This window comes from Callithrix jacchus, chromosome 4 (assembly GCF_049354715.1).
Source record: "Callithrix jacchus isolate 240 chromosome 4, calJac240_pri, whole genome shotgun sequence".
Taxonomy (NCBI): Eukaryota; Metazoa; Chordata; class Mammalia; order Primates; family Cebidae; genus Callithrix; species Callithrix jacchus.
The window spans coordinates 102,046,471-102,069,294 of record NC_133505.1 but is presented as its reverse complement, the minus strand read 5'-3'; the positions used below and the strand labels follow the sequence as shown (position 1 = coordinate 102,069,294).

Sequence of the window (22,824 nt, the reverse complement as noted above, 5' to 3'; positions counted from 1 at the left end):
CCCTTGGCTATCATGCAACATGGAAACTGAGTTGAGGGGAATAAATGGGCCTTCTAAGAGCAAAATGGCTTAGCCCAAAGGGTTTATGAGGCTCACAGGTTTAACCAGGCATTGCAAGAGAAAAGTATTGGAGACTTTGAGGAATCTGAGCACCAAGATCAAGGGCAGACTGAATTAGCAAGGACATTAGAAGAGACAGAGCTGAGAAAGAACTGAATGTGAGAGATGTCAGCAGCTGAATGGGACTATAAAGGCCCAGTGAAGAGAAGGAGCAATAAAAGGTCATGTAGGAGGTCATGTTTGAGCTGAAGACAGTGACTCAACCTTATGTTCAAGATCTAGCATTACAAGGAGAGTAGACATAATGTGTAAAGACCCAGGACACTGCGTGTTCAAACAAAAAAGAAAATCATCCCAGTATACCTGTAGTTGTAGTGACCCAGAGCACTATGGATGTGGTGGGGGTGAGAGGAAGGGTAAGACAGCCAAGCAGCGACAGGTCATGATGGGCCTCAAAGACCATTGTAAAGAGTTTAGACTTAATAGTGCAATGGATACAAGAGGATTTTGGTTGGGGACTGGCATGATCTGAATACAATTTTAAATGATTGCTTCACCTATCCTGTTGATAATAGAGGGGCAAGTCTGAAAGCAGTAGCCAGTTCAAAGGCTATTGCTGTCCCTGAATTGAGAGACAATAGTGGTTGTTAAGTTTGGTGGAAATAAGTGTTTGGATTTGGAATACATTTGATACATTTGAATAAAGCATTAAATTCAATTCCTTAGTATTGCCATTTCACAAATACAAATGCATCATTGAGCTACTGTTTTTGAGTCATTGCTGAGTAATTTTTTTTGTAGAGAAGGGTCAGTTCAAATAATAAAAATTAGATATTTATGCAATATATGTCAGTAAATTTGGGGCAAAATTCACCAAAGGTGAAAAATACGGAGACACACTAGTTTTATATAACTGTTTTCCATTGCTGTTGAATTAAAGATAGTGAAAATGATTAAGAAAAATACTACATGATCTATTAACATATAAAAACAAAAAAATGGTCAAATAGAGCATTATTTATTTTAAAAAGCAAGCTTCAGGCCGGGCGCGGTGGCTCACGCCTGTAATCCCAGCACTTTGGGAGGCCGAGGCGGGTGGATCACGAGGTCAAGAGATTGAGACCATCCTGGTCAACATGGTGAAACCCCGTCTCTACTAAAAATGCAAAAATTAGCTGGGCGTGGTGGCGTTCGCCTGTAGTCCCAGCTACTCGGGAGGCTGAGGCAGGAGAATTGCTTGAACCCGGGAGGCGGAGGTTGCGGTGAGCCGAGATCGCGCCATTGCACTCCAGCCTGGGGAACAAGAGCGAAACTCGGTCTCAAAAAACAAAAACAAGCCTCAGAGAACTCTGGATGATATTGTTAGAAACACCTCAGATATACTGAAAACTGAATTCCATTAATAGAAGCAAATTTCTTAATTCAGTTGACCAGATGAGATTAAAGGACACTTGAATTTTGAAAAAATAATGACAAGTACTATGAGCTGTTTATGGTAATAAGTGAAACTTGCTGCCAAAAGAGGTCATGGGCCAAATCCTGTGACTGTGCTTTAAGTAGAATTTTATGGCTTCAAAATTTTATGACTGGGTCTTTAAGCTTTTTTTTTATCCAACATACATTTTCTAAATGTCTTCTATATAACAGAGAGTTGCTAGGGGTTATGGCCATGGGTTTCCTAACACACTCTCTCTGCGCTTGAAATCTTCACAGCCTAGAAGTGCAAGGGGAGGAAGAGAAATGAATTACATGTGTATAAAATATCTGGCTTGGTGTACACATGTCATGGCATTCTATTTTACAAGGTGGAAGCTTAATATAAAATAGGCTATGCAAAGTGAATGTTGAATAATGACAAGGCAGTTCGGCATGAACAAAGGTAAGCATAATAAGAATATTACTTGGGACTAAAAAGTAATTTGGTCTCAGTGGAACAAAGTAATAGAGAGTGTCATGGAGGATATGCACAAGGCAGAGGTGAGCTGGAGGGCCCCTGGCTCATGCTGAGAGCTTGATTCTCATCAGCGCTAATAATAACATCCAGTCACAAAAGAGTGTTCACTATATACAGGCACAATTTTAAGGGTTATATACATATATGTTCTCATTCACACTTATAAGGTAGCACTATTATATGTATATAGCACTTATGTACATATAAGTCCTCTCAACACACTTATAAGGTAGCACTATTCCTGCTTTAGAGAGAAGTTATATGAAGCACAGAGAAGTTAAGCAATTTGTCCTAGATAATTCAGCTTGTAAGTGGTACAGCTGGACCGGAACCCAGACAGATTGATTCGAGTCCCATTCTTGGTGTGACATGGGACGATTTGGCTCTAAAGAATTTCTTTTTCATAATTATATGTGGAAAAGAAAAATTTCCCCCTCCTACTCCGAAAAATGTTGGCTGGCTCTCTACAGTAGGTAGAAATATGAATAAGAATCCTAGACCTAAAAGCACAAAGCCAAGTGAGAATGAATGGGAAGAAGGGAGGGAAATAATGAACATTTCTTAAGCATTTTATTGTGGAACAAATTCTGGGCTAGATGATTTAAAGATCATCTCCCCAGGTCCATATCTCTGAGAAAAAAAAAAAAAAAGAGTGGCCACGAGAGACGTGTATGATTCGTACTTGCTTCTACAGCTCTTGTTTATTTTCATCATCTGAAATCTGTCAAGGGTTGTGCTTTCTTCTCCATGCCTTCTCTCTTAGTAAGCTGGCTTGAATGATCTGTCTTGACCTTATGGTTAAAGTGAATAGGATGTGGATCCTCATGGGTTGGACAGGGCTGGAGGTTCTGTAGAAAGCTAGCCTTGAATGATGTAGACTCTTCTACATGCTGAGTTGCTGCAGGTGATAGAATTAATGACATTTAGGACCACTGACAAACATCATATCTTAAGAACTTAAAATACACTTATGCTTAGAATAGAGATTAGTAATTGTTATAATAGATGTTTAAAATTGATTTGTCCAAATGTATACATATATTTTATCAATAGAAATATTTTCAACATGTACTTCAGGGAAGGGAAAGCTGCTTTGTTCTTTTAAAACTTGAACACTTCAGGACAAATTCTTGGGTTTCTCCCCTGAGCTTTAAGCAGTACTAGAAACCTCATTGTACCTTCTTCCTGAAGCATCTATTGTACTCAAAGATTTGAGAAAATAAAATTTATTCTAAAACAGATGGCATATCATAAATAAAATGCAGAATGTACACATATTTTAAAGACTTATTTAATCAAAACATTTATGGAATGGAATCCCTATTATGATAGGTGCTGCTGTGATTGTCGGGGCTAAGGCTGTTTTTTCTATACATTACGGTTGTCTTATGTTGGGTGGTATGAAAATAAAATATGCAAGTTTTAAGACATGTATGAATACATTTTTAATGGAATACAGTAGATGAATATTTTGCCTTCAGAGGCTGGAGAAAATAAATTATGATGTTTTGATTTAGACCAGAGGTTAGCAAAGTTATGCACTAGGGAGCCATATGGTAAACATTTTAGGCATTGCAGGCCAGGAGGCAAAGTCAAAGATGTCCTATAAGTGCCCATATATTATACAATTTAAGTTGCATCTGCTCCACTCTGCTTTTGTAATGTGAAGGCAGACATATATAACTACGTGCTATAGTTTACCAAATTATTATTTAGACCATAATGAATTTTTTTATTTTTAAATTTCACTGAGACATATGTCTAAAAACGGCTTGATACTTTGTGTCTTTCAGTTGAATAAATCAAGTTTAAGCACTCCATCTTTTCATTTCTCTAGCTCTAAGGGGTCTTGGAATAATTAAACTAATGAAAAATAAGCCCTGATTTTTCCTGTAACAGGCCTGGGAGAGACAGACCAGTTCATAGCCCAGGAGCTTCTGATGAATAGGATAAAGCTTGGGCTGAGTTCTAGGTACTGCTCTCAACGACTGAAATGCACTTCATACTTATTCAGATGGTGTTTTAATTCCTTATGCTACATGTTAAGATTCTCCCAGGAAGAAGGACCTGAAGATAGGAGATAAGAGGTAGTCAGACAAAGATTGTATAACACTTGTATCTATCATCAATCATAGCCACCAAGAGGGAGATGCCTCTTGAAAACTGGGTTGGGAAAGTAGGCCAGGAACAGACAGTTAGTTGGTGACACTTCTTACTTCCTTATTAATTTTTTTGTCTATGGCAATAACAAGAAAAAATTGAATACTTCCTTTTAAAAGCACATGTCTTTAAGAGTGTTCAGTGAGGTCAAGATAAGATAAAGCAGGTTTTGATATGCTGTTGCTCTTCTCCCAACAACCCTTCCTTCTCATTCTTCTGATAAAATTGGAGGAAGCATTAAGAATAAAAAGGAGAAGATGGCTGATCGCTAACATCTCGGGATTGCAGCTCCCAGTGAAAGCGCAGAGAACGAGAGGACCCCACACGATCAGACAAATTTTGGTCGCTCATGGAGCAGAAGATTCCCAGTGGAGGAGCACACGGGTCGCCAGCGCGATTCTTGTGGCCGGCGCAGTGGTTTTGCTGGCACCTTGGCACGGCAGCTCTTGGTGCAGAGTAAACAAGACTGGTTCCCTTCTGACGAGGTTTGGAGCTCCGGGAAGGCAGAGTAGCCTATTACGGACTCAAGAAGGAAGCCAGACTGGAGATTCCTGGGCAGAAAAGTACCATCAGTCTTAAAGCTGCTGTTTTCGGCCAGCGCAGTGGGTTGCTCATATTTCGGCCCTGGGAATTAACAACTTGGACGTCCACTCAGAGACCTAATTTGAAAGTTGGTAATTACAAAGATGACAGGTGGATAAATTTACAATGTTGGGAAGAAACCAGCATAAAAAGGCTGAGAATACTCAAAATCAGAATGCCTCTCCCTCTATAGAGGATCACAGTTCCTCATTAACAAGGGAACAAGGCTTGATGGAGAACGAGCACATCCCATTAACAGAATCAGGCTTCAGAAGATGGATAATAAGAAACTTCTGTGAGTTAAAAGAACATGTTGTAGCCCAATGTAAAGAAACTAAGAACTTTGAAAAAAGGTTTGATGGAATCCCAATGAGAATAGACAACTTAGAGAGAAATATAAGTGAATTAATGGAACTGAAGAATACAATACAGGAACTCCGAGAAGTATGCACAGGTTTAAACACTCAAATTGTTCAAGCAGAAGAAAGGATATCAGAGGTCAAAGACCAACTTAATGAAATAAAATGAGAAGACAAGATTAGAGAAAAAAGGATAAAAAGGAATGAGCAAAGTCTCCAAGAAATGTGGGACTATGTGAAAAGACCAAATTTACGTTTGATAGGTGTACCTGAATGCAACGGAGAGAATGAATCCAAGCTGGAAAATACCCTTCAGGATATTATTCAAGAAAATTTTCCTAAACTAGCAAAGCAGGACAATATTCAATCCCAGGTAATACAAAGAACACCACAAAGATATTCCTCAAGAAGAGCAACCCCAAGGCACATAATCGTTAGATTCACCAGGGTTGAAACGAAGTAGAAAATACTAAGGGCAGCCAGAGAGAAAGGTCAGGTTACCCACAAAGGCAAGCCTAACAGACTTACAGCAGATCTCTCAGCAGAAACTCTACAAGCCAGAAGAGAGTGGGGGCTGATATTCAACATACTTAAAGAACAGAACTTTCAGCCCACAATTTCACATCCAGCCAAACTAAGCTTCACAATGGAAGGAAAAATAAAATCTTTTATGAACAAGCAAGTACTCAGAGATTTTATTACCACCAGGCTGGCTTTACAAGAGCTTCTGAAAGAGGCATTACACACAGAAAGAAACAACCAGTATTAGCCTTTCTAAAAATATACCAAAAAGTAAAGAGCATCAACATAAAGAAGAATTTACATCAATGAACGGATAAAACAGCCAGTTAACATCAAATGGCAGTAATCCTAAATTTAAATCGACTAAACCCCCCAATCAAAAGATACAGCCAAAACCCAATGGTATGCTACATCCAGACCCACTTCACATGCAAGGATACACAAAGACTCAAAACAAAGTGATGGAGAAAGATTTACCAACCAAATGAAGAGCAAAAATAAACAAATAAATAAAAAGCAGGAGTTGCAATTTTCGTAGCTGATAAAATAGATTTTAAAGCGACAAAGATACAGTGGTAAAAGGATCAATGCAACAACAAGAGCTAACGATCCTAACACCCAAATACATAGAGACTTAGACTCAATGAGACAGAAAATTAGTAAGGATATCAAGGACTTGAACTCAGATCCAGAACAAGTAAACTTAATAAATATTTATAGAGCTCTCCACTTTAAATAAACAAAATATACATTCTTGTCAATACCACATCACACTTACTCATAGGTTTAAATGAAACATTGATTGGCCATTATTAATACCCATTTTTTTTAGAATAAAGCAACATTTCCGTTCTCTCTCCCTCTTCTTCTTCCTCTCCTTCACTCCTTCTTTTCTTTCCTTCTCTCAAAAAAAGAAAAAAAGAAATCAACTTGTGGACCTCTAGATCCAGGTCAGCAATGTCTCTCTCATTGTCTGATTTCCTTCCTTCCCTTCTCTCTCTCCCTCCCTCCCTCCCTCCCTCCCTCCCTCCCTCCCTCCCTCCCTCCCTTCCTCCTTTCCTCCCTTCCTGCCTTCCTCCCTTCCAAAAAAGAAAATACTAAAAAGGAAGGAAGGAAGGAAGGAAGGTCTGTGACAATTTATCTTGGGCTCACTGACATTGACATAGCTCTATATATGCTGCCTGGTATCTTCAGTCAGACTCCCAGAACTCCAGAACTCTAGGGGTAGTAAGAGATGTTCAGGCTTTCTCTCTTCCCTGACCCCTGGATGATTTCCTCTACAAGAAGCTGGCATTCATTGAACAGGTTCTCCCAGCATACTACAGAGCCTAGAGATCACTAGTTTTGGAAAGGTTAGGATCCACTGATTTGTTCTCTTTAATACTGGGTTCTTAAAATTTAATGGGCCTAAGAGTCATCTAATGGCTTATTAGAAACACATATTTATGAAGTATATTTCCAGAGATGCTGATAATAGGTATGTGTAAGATCCTGAATTTCCATATCTAACAATTTGCCTAATTTTTAGAGGAATTTGTTGCAGATGTTTGAGGATCATGCTATGAAAAATAACGGATCAGCTGCAGAGTGCTAAAAAAAACTGAATGGAAAAAGACTGTAGAAACTTATCATTATCTAAATAACCATTAAAATTTTTCTTGAGTATAAATTAGCTGCATGAAAAATAATTGTATCACTATATATTTTAATTAGAAAACTTAAGACACAGCTTTTCATTTGGACCAAAGGCTCTTGGGAAATCAATGATCAAATGATGAAATTTAGCATAGTACATTTTATGTTCTTTGTAGTCAACAAAGAAGACATTCCATTCCTAGAAAAAAATGTTAAATGGCTATTTTATAAATTGCTATAGCAATTGAATTTAGAATAATATAATCTTTATTTTTTAAAGATGTGCTTACACTGCAATGAGGTAATTTTAAGAATCAGAATTCCTTATTAAATTCTCCTCAAATAATGAATGTTCTGGGAAAGAAAAAGAGTCCACTCCAATTTTAACTGCAATTTCTATATTAAATACAATGGTTTGAGCTATGTGTTAATAGTACATGGCTTATAAATACACTGTTATTAAAAAAATGAAATACATTATACTTTTCAGAACATAGGGCAATTTATCACAAAGCAGTACTCTGACTCACTGCATACAAAGAAATGCATTTTGTTTTGAAACAGATTTATCTCCTTTTGAATAATTTTAAAACTTGAATTTCAGGATTTTAGTAGCCTAAATAAAAGTACCACATCCTTTTGAACTTATTCCTTCCAAGGGTGAGCATTCCACCACTGTGAATAAATTTGACTCTACTGAGTAAGCACAGAAGAACCCAGGCTGCCTGATACGAAGCCTTGAGAAGACTCTTTAACTTTGTTTTTATTTGTTCTTCTAATTCACACTTAGAATGTATTGTGAAAAAAAATTAAATCATACTTGGCAAAAAAAATCTGTGCTTGCCTTCTATTTTGTGTAGAAAACTACACAAAAACACACACACACACACACACACAAATAATTTACAATTGTGTAGTTTTCTACTGCTAACATTTTTCATCAATGTCCTTCATATATTTTATATTTGTCCTTCTTATATGGACCATGTATGGCAAATATGCAGATATGAATTCATCTTAACATGGAAAAACTGAAATAAAGTATCAAGCTATTTTTCATATAATTTGGTCAAACAATATTAAAATATTTACTAAAAAGTGAAAACCTGACTACAGAGAAAGGAAATAAAATACATAACCTAAATTTTCTGCATAAGTATCTTTTCCATTTCATAGCTAATCTACTGTGGCAAATGGGTAGAGAAATACAACCTTAGCCTTGAGTTTACTGAAGGTGGAGTGTTGAAAGCTCTGGACAGAAAGCAGGTACCAGGAATCCTCTTATCCTTAACAGTGTATACATTATTCTATACATTTGTGTTACAAAATTCTGCTTTAGAAAGGCAGTGTTATTCTTTTATATACACTGTTTTGATCAGATGATCTGGTTGTCCTTCTAAACACCCAGCTAAGATTAGCTCCCTGTTATGCATTGAATTATGGCACTCCTAAAAGACATGTTAAAGTTTTAACCCCCAGTACCTGTGAATGGGACCATAGTTGGAAATACATTATTTGCAGATGTAATCAAGAGGGATCCATGAATTAACTTTATTATAGCAATTATTTTACAATGTGTATGTATATAAAGACCATGCTGTATGTCTTAAATATATACATTGATTTTTTCTTGTTTTAAAATTATACTTTAATTTCTGGAGTAAATGTGAAGATCGTGCAGGATTGTTACATAGGTATACACATGCCATAGTGGTTTGCTGCATACGTCACCCCGTCATCTACATTAGGTATTTCTCCTAATGCTATCCCTCCCCTAGCCCCCCACCCCCCAACAGGCCCTGGTGTGTGATGTTCCCCTCCCTGTGTCCATGTGTCCTCATTGTTCAACTACCACTTATGAGTGAGAACATGCAGTGTTTGATTTTCTGTTCTTATGTTAGTTTGCTGAAAATCATGGCTTCTAGCTTAATCCATATCCCTGCAAAGGACATGAACTCATTTTTTTTATGGCTGCATAGTATTCCATGGTGTATATGTGCCATATTTTCCTTATCCAGTCTATCATCGATGGGCATTTGGGCTGGTTCCAAGTCTTTGCTATTGTGAACAGTGCCACAATAAACATATGTGTGCACGTTCTTTATAATAGAAGGATTTATAATCCTTTGGATATACCCAGTAATAAGATTGCTGGGTCAAATGGTATTTCTGTTACCATTGTGGAAGGCAGTGTGTTGATTCTTCAAGGATCTAGAAATACAATTTTTATCCATCAAATATACCTCAGTAAAGAAAAGAGGAAATAAAAGATGAAAATCACAAGGGAGCAGGATAGGCCCTAAATCCAATGACTGGTGTTAACAGAGAGCTTTGGAGATACAGAGTCACAGAAAGAAGTCTATCAAAGAAGAAGCAGAGATTGAAGTTATGTAACCACAACCAAGAAACTTGCTAGCAACCACCAGAAGATAGAGGGACCAAGAAAAGATTCTTTTTGGAGCCGTTTGAGAGAGCCCAGCACTATTGACACCATCAGTTTGGACTTCCAGCCTCCAGAATTGTGAAAGATTAAATGTCTGTTGTTTGAAGACACCTAGTTTGTGGTTATTTATTATGGCAGCCCTATGAAATTTATACACTCCTCACAGATTTAATTTGAATTTGGGTAAGGAGAGTAGTTGGGATAATGATGGGATGCTCTAGTGTTGAGTTGTTGGATATAAAAAAGGCAGCATAAGAGTTCTATTCGCCTGAGAGATGGAAATTGAGGGCAAAGAGGAAGAAGGAAAGAGTCTAGAAAATACATACATATGCATACACATACGTGAATGTGTTTGTGTGTGTGCGTGTGCATATTTGCCTTGACTGAACTTAAAATCATCTTAAATAATGCTGTTGCATGATAATAATTTTTGAAATATTCACTGCTCTCCTCCCCTACTCCCCATTCAAGCATTTGGCCCTGACTTATTCACTTAGCTGATGTTGCATGGCTGAAAGTCTATTTCTAACTGTTATTTTCCAATAGCCCAAGGTCAAGGCAGTCTGTATGAACCTACTACTTTCTTGACTTTGTTCAGTCTGTCCTCATCACTCTAGCCTTCTGTCAGCTCTTCAAAGTGCTCTCCAATATGTAACATCTATTGGCATAACATGTCACACATTCTAATGTAGCGTGATGCATGGGAGGAAAGTAAGTTTAAACTATTCTCTCTAGTATAATGGGAAGGTGTTTTCTCTTCAAATTTGGTATACGAAGGCGGGGTGGTGAATATACAATTTCTACATGCTATCGAGTGTGGGTGTCAAACTCAACTACACCTAGAGCTTAAGATTTTACAACCTGAGAAAGCTGATTTAAAAAAGAAAATTAAGTGGCCTGAGCTTCAAATCCAGTGAATCATAGGTGATTATAAGTAGAGTTATAGGTTTAAGGCTGTTTACACATATGGCCCTAAGATAAGATAACCATGTTGTAGGAAAATGTGTCTCAAAAGGGGACTCATAGCTCATTTAGGTCAGATTTGAGAGAAAAAAATTAATAACACCTCTTAGAAAAGCACCTGACATGAAAATTTTATTGGCCAAAAAAATTCAAGGCAATTACAAAACCTAGGACTCAGATGAAAGGAAACAGAATTAAGAATGAGAAAATTATCTCAGTTAAAAATGAAACATAATTATTAGTTTAATTGATGGCTATGACCTAATAATAAATTTTTTTAACTTAGGTAAATTTAGTGCTTTATTTATATGTAAAATTTCTGATATATTATTCTTACTTGTCATTGTAATAAATGTTTACAATATATGCCATATTTTGAATACCTACACCTACATACATATGAACATCTACTTTAGCATATATGATTTTTAAGAAGTAACAATCTCTGCAAGAACATTGTTACCTACTTCTGTGTAAAGACGTGATATTAGAAAGCTTTTATCTGCATACAGTTGTGATGACAAATCAGGAAAGTTTTATTGAAGTGCCCACTGATTGTTTTTTAAGACTTTACACACATATTTTGACACACACATGGACACACGCATGCATACATATCCATATATGATATCAAATGAGCTAAAACAACTGTTAAATATATCTTTATATGTAAACATTTTCTAATCATCATAGGATAAAAAGATACAAATCCCTGGTTACATTACCAGACAGAAAAGGAGAATGTGAGCCTGTGCAACATAGCAAGAACTTGTCTGTAGTGAAAAAAAAAAAAAATAGCTGGGCGTGGTAGTGCACACCTGTCATTACAGTTACTCCAGAGGTTGAGGTGGAAGGATTGCTGGAGCCTAGGAAGTCAAGGTTGTAGTGAGCTGTGATTCCACCACTGCACTCCAACCTGGGTAACAGAATGAAATCTTGTCTCTAAAATTGGAGTGTGTAAAAGAATAAAGACTTCCCCTTCTCCTGTAGTAGAAAACTTGTGATCTCTTTAATAAAATATTTGAACATGTGATAAAATATACATTTTTGTTTTAATTTAGTTTATTTCTGAGACAAAATTTCACTCTTGTTGCCTAGGCTGGAGTGCAGTGGCGCCATCTGTCTCACTGCAACCTTTGTCTCCCGGGTTCAAGGGATTCTCCTGCCTCAGCCTCCCAAGTAGGTGGGATTACAGGCACCTCCCAGCATGCCCAGCTAATTTTTTGTATTTTTACTAGAGATGGGGCTTCATCATGTTGGCCTAGATGGTTTCAAACTCCTGACCTCAGGTGATCCACCCGCCTCGGTCTCCCAGAGTGCTAGGATTACAGGCATGAGCCACCGTGCCTGGCCCATTTTTATGTTCTTAGTATTTTTTTCCCTAAAAAAATTATTCTTGAAGATACTCTCGTAAAACAAGACACCCACGCAAATATCCGCACACATATATATTTAAATGAACTGAAAAAGATTACTTAAGCGTTTTAAATTTAGAATTCTTTGCAGAATTAAGAACACTTAGGTTAAAAATATTAAGTAGTAATTACAAAATCAGATATAAAATATTTAGTTATGTTTAATAATTTACACCTGATTAACAGGCATGCAAAGTACTAAGTAAAAATCCTGATGCCATCTTTAACTTCCTAAACTTCCATTTTCATTCAAACACTGAGTCCTAATTCTAACTTTTAATGTATCTTTCCCTCCTTTTAACTCACTGTCACAGCCAAGAGTATCTTCACATGTATTAGAGAAATTATAGATTTTACACCTCCTGTGTTGTCACAAATGAGTTATAGCTTTCAAAAACATAGACACTCAGGTTTAACTCAACCCATTCCAAAGTTCAAACTGTTCTGTAGTACCTTGCCACCTGACAACTTAACATGGAAAGGAAAGGTGGTTCTTCAAATTCTAACCTGCATCTTTACATCTCGGCTTATTGATCATCATACCTCACTATATCTCAGTCATACAGCTCTGTTCTCCATATCCCAGTAATTTTATTTCTTTAGCTATTTCCAGATTTCTTGCATATATTTTGGCTTTTGCTTAGTATCGCCATTAAAACTTGTGAAATTCTGCTAATCATCTAAGATACAGTGAAATCTTTCTTGCTTTATAAAATTTTATCTTTAAATCCTCTGTACTCCCATAGATAATTTCATATTGATATCAAAATATTTCCTTTACCTTGGACGCTAATGAATAATTTCTCGAATTTCTCTTTCCTCATTAGGTTGTGAGTTTTATTAGGACCTTGACTATTTTATTTATGTTGTATCCTTGGAGCCTAGAACAGCACTTTAAGCATATATATATATATAAAATGTTATATATATAACATTATGTATATAATGTTTAAAGTTTTATATATATACATATATATGTACATATTTATGTATATATACACACATATATATAAAATTGATGAGTGTCTCCTTATATAAATTCGTCTTTGGAAAAAATTGATGAGTGTCTAGCCATCAAAAGGGAGACATAAAATGATGACATTTTATATTATATATATATATATATATATACACGTGTGTGTGTGTGTGTTTAATTCAAAGTAATAATTCCTTTGAAGACATTTTTTGATAATTTTAAGAAATGGTATAAAATGAGAAACATGGTCGACCTCTAGTATGATCATTGCTATTACAAATGTTCCTTCTGATTTCCCTTGGGAATGTTATTTTCCATGTAAATCTAAATGAATACAATGAATAAGAAGAGCATTACTTTCCCCCCTTTGGTATTGGATCACAAATAAATAGAATCAATTCTCACCCAACATTAGCATTTGAAAATGAACTAATAAATACCAGAGGATTCATTGCCATTCCATTGACCTTTTTGTTGCAGATTGCATAAAAATCTCAAGGGCTAGTTTAAAGTTCAATTAATAAAGATTGCACATAATGTACAAGGTTATTTTGTTCTCCACACATTGAGTTTTCCAGTTTGTGGTAGAAACTAACTACTCAACCTGGGTGCTGGAACACTGGATATTTTATAGATGAGTGTCTCTTTATAGAAATTTGGCTTTGAAAAAAAATGATGTGTGGCCGTCAAAAAGCAGGCATAAAATAATGACTTTTTATATTTCAAATACACTAATAAATTTATTACTACAAGCAGGCAGCAGAAAGTCCAAAGTAAATTTGATATACGAGAGTACAAAAATATTTGAGAACATTGTGATTTTGTTGCATTTTATCATTTTCATATGATTTTAGAGGAGACACTCCAAGTATGAGGTCTGTGAATGGAAACATTGGCAACTATTTTTTCTGCAGTGTTAATGAGATACTGTTTCTGACCTTTTAAAAAGAAATAGCAAAGGTGAGGTATAAAAGGAGGAAAACAGAAATAATCATAATAGCATGTACAGTTTTAGCTTAAAAAGGATGAAGTTATCTTTCTGTTATAAAACGAAGTCACACATTCCATATGTGCCAGAAGCTAAAATAGTGAGAGTGCTGTAAGTGAGGTACTAAGAAATGAACTGGCTCCTCTATTCTCCCAAATTGTTGTGAGTCATCTTTGGTGATTTGCTTCCCAGAATAAGTCCAGAGAAAATTGTGATCTTTATACAGATTTTCACATCCTATGGCAAAATATGAGACTCCTATTTACTCATTTGTTTGACAAATATTAAGTACTACACATAAGATTCTGATAAAGAGATAGAGAAGGCACAGATTAATCCTCCAAGGACTTTACAGTACTTGAAGAGACAGATGCCAAAAAAAAATAGGGTACATTGTGGTAAGGACTATGATAGAAACATGCACAAAATTTTATGAGAGCACAAAGGAGGGGTATACAATAGTATCTCAGGGAAAAGTTACAATAAAAGACTTCCATGCATTATCTAAATCCTCTGGATTTCAACAACACATTTGAAATTTCCTAAGATTTCCTTGTAGATATTATGAAGATATGTGGGCTGAATAGCTAAGTAGTTCGATGAGTCTGTAGTTGATAGCTCTTTCCTACCAAACAGTATTGGTTAATGGCTCACCGTAAAACTGCAGGAGGACTCTGGGCTTCTGTTATTCTTAAGATAATTTTTAATGAACTATTTGGTGACACATAAGACATATTGTATACATTTGGAAATGACTCTAACTGGGAGTTCTGGCTACTATGTTGTGTAATATTCAGAAGATTCACAGGCTACAACAATTGGTTGAAACTGACAATAGAATTTAATGGTAAAAATATAGAGTTAAATTCAAAGGTCCACTAGGGCAGTAGAGTGATAGAAGGAACTGACTATAGTCTTTTGGTTGAAAATAATCTAGCGTTTTAGCTAAATAAAAGATCACTGTGAATCGTGAGTGATTAAAGAAATGTTGCCTGGGACATTAGATGAATCTGAAATGATAACAGGAACTATATATTTGAGTTTGGGGGCATGAGGCAATAGCTTGACTTTCTCTAAAATCAAGAATATTGAGAATAAGAGGAAGGTGATCCAGAAGTTATACATTTTACAAAACATACTTTATAAACTGTAGTTGACCAGATTGGAGGTGTTTAGAAAAGGAGAAGATCTAAAAGGCAACTAAAATAACTATTCATTCCATCCACTTATTCAATCTGCAAATCTTATTTTTTTCTTTTTTTTAAGTGTCACTATGTCAGACATATGCTGGGAATAGACAAATAACCTTACCCTAGGATCCTCTAATTCAAGTGCAGAATTCTTAACCTGGGGCCTGTTGGTAGGGGTGGTAGTGGGGGCACAGTATTTTGAAGATCTATGCTCCTCTGGAAATTGTATGCATATTTTGTTGTATGCTTACCTTTTTATATGAAGGTGACTTTCTTAAAATAAATGGTAATTTAAAAATATTTAAGAAGGATTTGTCTAGTGGAAAGTCATGTGTATTCACAGACATATAATGATAAAATATAAAATAAGAATATGTTATGTGGGATACTATACTTGAGAGGAAATATGAGCCTTATGTTTTATTATTCCATAGGAAAGACAGAGATATATATCACTAGGGCTCATGGAGTAAGAAATTGAACTGTTCTATATGAAAGATTTTATATGTTATTGTTTGTTTTTGTAATGTTTAGTGAAAGTTATTGATCAACAGTTTTCACCTTCTTTTCACCTTATCTACAGCACCAGTATGCTAAAAGATGCTTTGGATTATATAATCTTTCCCTTATACATTGTACTCATGAATTCATTCATTCATAGAGCAATATAAAGTTTTTTACTATTTTCTATGCAGTGTTTTTCAGGTAAATATTTAACAAGCCCTGACTTGTTTGCCAATTTCCCTGGTATAAATAGTCTCAGTAAGGCCAATTCTAAGCTATTAAATCATGTCACAAAAAGCAGGATTGGAAGAGAGCACACAACCCACTCTTCTGAGATTGGGTAGCTTACTCCAGCACACATCTGCTTCTGTGATTCCCACACTACATTAGGTGCCAGGGGTATAGAGATGACTAAAACTGTTCCTTTTCTCAAGGAAATCCCTTCTAGCAGGAAGAGTATGCATTTGGTTATTCTATTACTATCTCCTACAAATTACATATTCCCTTAATATGTGTAGCTTAGATGCTGACCTGTGTCTTCTAATTCGGTGCTTTGACTTTGGATTCCTTGGGGAAATTTTAGATGGTCTGGGAAAATGACTCATCTCTACGAGCCTTACTTTCTTTATCCCTTATAAGAAGGAGTAATTTATTCTATGAATATTGATTAAGTGCCTACTATATGCTGGATGCTCTAACACCAGAGAAATGCAATGAACAGATGAAATAAAAATTTGTCTTTTTGTTGAGCTTATGCTCTAGAACTAAGAGTTGAAGAAACAAGAAACAAATAAAAACCATATTGTGTTAGATCATTTTGAGCTCCAGAGGAAAATAAATAAAGGGGAAAAGGGGGCTGGGGTAGAGTGGAGTTGCAATTTTCAATAGAGTAGTCAGGGGCCTTGGAAAGGTGAATTTTAAGTAAAGATCTGAAAGAACCAGACATACACACAGACACACACACACACACACACACACACACACACACACAGAGGGAGAGAGACATGGGTGCCTTACATTAGGAGGAGGGATGGCAAGCACATGGCTGAGGGAAGATCATGCCTGGATCTCTACAGGACCTGTGAGGGAACCAGATCAGTGAGAGTGGAATTAAAGAGGTGAAAATTGTAGATGAGTAAGGGAATGGTTTGACAGATTAGGTAAATTCTTATAAGCCTGTGTAAGAACCCAAGCTTTTAATCAGTGGGGTAAGATATCACAGAAGCCTAGAAGCAGAGGAGTAATATGATCTGATTTATATTTTAAAATAACCACTTTGCTATGTTGAATGTAGTCCACAGGGGAGCAAGTAAGCTAGTGCAATAATTGAGATGAGGGATCCTAGGGGCTTGGATTGGAATGGTTGAGGTGAGAAGTAGCAAGATTCTGGAAAACTTGAAGGCAGAACAGTCTAGATTTGACAGATAGATCAATGGTCTGAGAGCAAAGGATTCAACTAAGCATCCAAGTCTCTTATCATCTGCAACTGAGTGTACTTGCCATTTACCAAGCATATCTGGTTTAAGAGTCGTGGTAAGACTTTCCATTTTATATGTAATAAATGTGAGATATATATCAGACTTCCAGGTAGGAACATTGTATAGGTAGTTGGAAATATGATTCACAAGTTTGTAGCAGAAATCTCAGCTAGATAGATTTTATGAGTCATTATATTATATGTAATATCAGGAAAAACATAAAGTGCTGGACATTATTCTATGCACTTTGCAGACATTAAATCACGTGACGTGACTATAGTTCTATAACATAAGTACTGCTATAATCCCTATTTTTACCAATGAGGTAAGAGATAGGTAGATACAGAAAGATAGAGATAGATGACTAGCCCATGGTTACACATCTAACAAACTAGTTGAGCTGCAATTCAAAGCTAGACAGCCTGGTGCAAGGGTCTGTACTCTTTGCCATAATGTTCAACATGAAATTTGATGAAATCACCAATGGAATTGCTGCAAAAGGCTGGGGCAGGCCAACATTTAAAAATTGTAAAGATGAGAAGAACCGTAAAAGCAGACCACAAAAAAATTGCCTGCGATGTACAGGAAAATCAGAAATGTACAGTATACTAATAGAAAAGTGAAGAGTGGGTTTGAACTTCTAAAAAGGGACCAACTTTGTCAAATCCTGCCGATAATTCAAATAAATGAGGATTGAGACTTTGTCTGAAATTCATTCACGTAGCAGTTGTTGCTACGTTAGACGGGAAAAGCTTTGGTGAAGGTGGGGCAAACCTCGTTGGATGTATTCAAGTGAAAGTTGAGGAAAGGAGTCAGTCAGGCAATGGAGGAGTTTTCTGGAAAGAGAATCTGAGAATGATATGTGAACTGGAAGGAAATGAGATAATAATAAATAATTGTTGTAAGTATTAAATGAGAAATTATATTTGTAATGTTTAGACCTGGGTCTAAACGTAGGAGAGGCTTGTTAAAGGTAAGTGGTCATTCACATTATTTTATGACATTATAGCTCATTAGTGCTTATTCTGTGTATATGAGCATGTGGGTGAAGGGTTAATAGATGGCTTTACAGATGATTGACATTTAAACTAGTGGGTAAATAAGAATTTACCATATATCCCAAAGAGGACATAGGTGTTCCTGGCAAAGAGAACAGCCTGAGCAGAAACATGATGTGAGAGAAGACACAGATTGTCATCAAAATTGTCCAACACTTTGGGTATAGTGTGCACTGCTTAGGAGACGCGTGCACAAAAATCTCAGAAATCACCAATAAAGAACTTACTCATGTTACCAAACACCACTTGTTTCCCAAAAACCTATTGAAATAACAACAGCAGCAACATGGCAACACAAAAACTTGTCTTCCTAGGACACAGGTTTGCATTAGAAAAAAAAAAAAAAGGAAGAAAAAATATTATAGTTCCCTCTTGTCTAAAATTGTTCCCCAGAATAGCTTCCCTATTCAGGTATGCTTTGGGAAATGCTGTTAAGCAATACAAAAAGCTATTTCTTTACTAAAAACTTTTTCAGAACTTTTTGAGTACAGTAGTACGTACTTACTGATGAGAGATACATTCGAAGACCCCCCAGTGGATGCCTGAAACCACTGATAGCACCAACCCAACATGTGCTATGCATGAATTACTTTTTCCTTCTTCACAGTTTCATGGATAGCAGAGTCGTTCTCATTATAGATTGCACCCTCAGCATACGATTTTTAAAATTTCCTTATTTAGTACAGAACTTTCGCTTTTTCATTAAAGAGAGTGCTTTATGTATTTTCTCTGCCATATCTGAATTGCCAGCATCCTTGTGCTTTGGGGCCATTGTTAAGTAAAAGCACAGTTACCTGAACACAAGCACTGAGATACTGTGAGAACTATGAGATACTGTGACAGGTTAGCTCTGATAACTAAGCCAGCTACAAAATGACTAACACAGTGTGAATACGCTAGACAAAGGGATGGCATGAGATTTTGTCATGCTACTCACAACAGTGCACAATTTAAAATCTGTGAGTTGTTTATTTCTGGAATTTTGCTTTTAATCTTTTAAGACCACTGGGGACTACAGGCAACTGAATCCACAGAAAATGAAAACACAAATAAGGGAGGAGTATTGCCTACGATATGAAGCATTTCAAAACTTGTTTGATTTTGGAAACTTTCACAGAGCAGCATCAAATTTGAAGAAACACTGACTTCGATTAAAAAGTGACATATACAATTCTAGCCTCATTATTTTCAGCAAAACTTTCATATCCTTGGCTCACAGTGTACAAAACTGGGGCTCAGTAGTCATGCAAATGTGGATTTCATTTTTGACTCTGCTGCTGTATAACCTGAGGGAATTTTTCAACTCCTCTGTCCCTTAATTTATTCATTTGTAAACATTGTAACAGTAATATATACCTTCCTCTGAAGGACTATTACACAGATGAAGATAGTGTGTATAAGGTTCTAGGTCACATTTTTAAAGTTCACTTTTTTTTTGTATGTATGTGGATCCATATACATACAATAACTTTGAAGCCATTTTTATGCCTGGAAAAGTGATGATTGTATGCACATAATTAATAAGGGCATGGAGAAATGCGTATTTCAATTCTAATTTTTGTAGCAGAGATACTTTCTGTTAAATGTTCTATTTCTTAATACAATTTAATTTATTAACTCTTCAGCGAAATTTCTTAACATCCATTGATATATACATTGGCCAAGATTAGCATATCCCTTCCTCTTCTCTAAAATGCTCCATTCAATGCCCATACTTCTAGAGGATACTCTCAATCATAGTATCTATATCCTGCTATTCAGCTAGAGATGCCCAAACCACATAAAACTGCATTAGTAATAGGGGAAAGATAAATGAAAGTGCAGAATTATTAAGAGAAGTCTGTTTCAACAGAGACATGATCAAAATAAGAGAATCCTATGAAAGAAATTACTTTGCCAATTTATTCACCAATTAAGTAAATATTTTGTAGATACCTTTAATGCATCAAGAACTATGCAAGGTACTGAGGATATGATGCTTAGCGAAACAGATGTCATCTCTGATTTTATGTGGGGAGATAGAAGCCTAATGGGAGGATAGATATTAATCACAAAACCTCATAAGTGAATGAGAAATAACTGATATAGTGCCCTCAAAGGAAGGAATAGAGGCTGGGTATGGTGGCTCATGCCTGTAATTCCAGTACTTTGGGAGACCAAGGCAGGAGGATTGCTTGAACTGAGGACTTTGAGACCAGCCTGGGGAACATAACAAGACTCTGCCTCTACATTTTTTTTTCTTTTTCTTTCTTTCTTTCTTTCTTTTTTTTTTTTTTTTTGAGGAACAAAGCACAATTTCCTTACTTACTTATTTAATTACTTACTTATAATAATAGCTGTATTGAGATGCAATTCACATACTATAAAGTTCACTCTTTTAAAGTATGCAATTCTGGATTTTTAGTACTTTCATAGAGTTGTGCATCCATCTCCATTATCTAATTCCAGAATCTGTTCATTACCCCCAAAAGAAATTCCCATACCCAGAGCAGTCACTCCTCTCTACAATTTTCTTTTAATTAGCCAGGAATGGTGGAGGTGGGGGGATTGTTTTAGCCCAGAAGGTTGAGCTATGATTGTGCCACTGCATTCCAGTCTGGGAGAAAGAGAAGGACGCTGTTTCGAAAAAAAAAAAAAAAGGAAAAGAACGTCATGAAATGTTAAAAATAAAAATGAGGAAACTTGACCTCAAGTCTCCTGAATATGGGATGAGAGCTAAAAGATAAGTATAAGTTACTTAGGAGGAAGAATAGGGCTAGAATATTCCAGAAAGAGGAAATGGTACATTTAAAGTTTCAATTGTGAGTTGTAACACGACACATTCAAGTGTATGAATGAAGAACCCAGGTAAGGCTGGAGCACAGAGAGCTGGAAGTATATTTGACAATTCTAGAAATGACAGCAAAAATCAGATGACGCAGATTCCTATAGTCTGTAGTAAAGAATCTGATATTAATATTAGCAGTTATAGGAAGCCATTAGAATGTTGTATTTATAAAATATACTTTAAACATTCATTTTTTTGTTATGAATATATATACATCAGAAAACAAAATATAAAGTTTTCTTTATTTTTGATTTCACACAAGTGTGTCATAGGATATCATTAGCCAGTTGATTGGTGCACTCAGCATTATGTTTCAGAGATATTCCCATAAAGATGCATACAGATCTAGTTCATTCATTTTACCTGCTGTTCAGTTCTATATTATAAAAATATTGAAAATTTTAGTTGATCACAAGGTTTCTCTCTAATTGATTAATTTGGCAGACGTGTCAATCAATGTTCTACTGTTAAAATATTATTGTCCATTTGGGATACACCCTACTTGGTCATAGTATATTATTTTTATTGCACTATTGGTTGTAATTTGACAATATTTTATCGAATATCATTTTTGTATCAATGTTTATTATAGTATACTTAAATTTGAATTTCTCAAACTGTCCTGATCTAATCAAGTTTTAAAGTTATGCTCACATTATAAAGTTAGTATGAAAACTTTGTTTCTGAGAATATTTTCTCACTCAAAAATCCTTAAAGATTCAATAAAACATGCTTGTAAAACCATATGGACTTGGCAAAGCCTCTCCCCATCAACTTTAGACCACATAACATACAGGTATTAGGGGTTCCGAAAAAATGTGGGAAGACAAAAATGTTTAAATAAATGAATGTTTAAAATGTTTCCAATTTGATGAAAGCTATAAATCTAAAGAACTAAGAAGTTCAATAAACTCCAAGCACAAGCAATATTTGGAAACTATACCACAACATATCATATTAAAATTTCTTTAAAAATGAGATATGAACATTTTAAAGCAGCCAAAGAAGACATATCATGTAATATAGGAAATAAAGATAAGAACGACAGTATATTTCTCATCAGAAACAATGGAAGCCAAACAACAGCAGGGAAACATGATTAAAGTACCAAAAAAACAGAATTGTACAACCAGTGAAAATATCTTTGAAAAATAGAGACTTTCTCAGACTCATGCAAGAGCTAAAAGACATTGGCAGGTCTCTAATGCCAGATATGCTAAAGGAAGTTCTTCAGAAGAAAATGATCCTTGTGGAAACATGGATCTACACCAAAGAGTGATAAGCACTGGAAATGGTAAATAGGTGTTAAAAGCAGAAAAAGCATTTTCTGTATATCAGAACACTTACTGCTTAGAGCAAAACAAAAAACTGTATTGTGGGGTTTACAACTTCTACGTAACATATGTAGAGGTAAAATGTATGACAATAGCACAAACATTTGTGGGAGTGGCCGGGCATGATGGCTTACATCTGTAATTCCAGCATTTTGAGAGGCTTATGCGGGTGGGTGGATCATGAGGTCAAGAGATTGAGACCATCCTGGCCAACATGGTGAAACCCAATCTTTATTAAAGGTACAAAAATCAGGGCGTTGTGGTGTGCACCTGTAGTCCCAGCTACTCAGGAGGCTGAGACAGGAGAATTGCTTGAAACAGGAGGCAGAGATTGCAGTGAGCCAAGATCACACCACTACACTCCAGCCTGGTGACA

The 22,824-nt window shown here is 35.9% G+C and overlaps 1 protein-coding gene across 8 annotated transcripts in view; it reads right to left on the bottom strand.

Annotated features, from left to right (window-relative positions):
* The window catches only part of FUT9 (fucosyltransferase 9), a 187,875-nt gene that overhangs the window by 96,971 nt on the left and 68,080 nt on the right, over nucleotides 1-22,824 (bottom strand). The window contains exon 2 of one of the 8 annotated variants that reach the window (XM_054254274.2): nucleotides 2,697-2,912. The exons of the other annotated variants lie outside the window; for them this stretch is intronic. The gene's annotated coding sequence lies outside the window, so the exon portion shown is untranslated. The remainder of the gene's footprint in view (nucleotides 1-2,696; nucleotides 2,913-22,824) is intronic. 8 annotated transcript variants of the gene reach the window in all.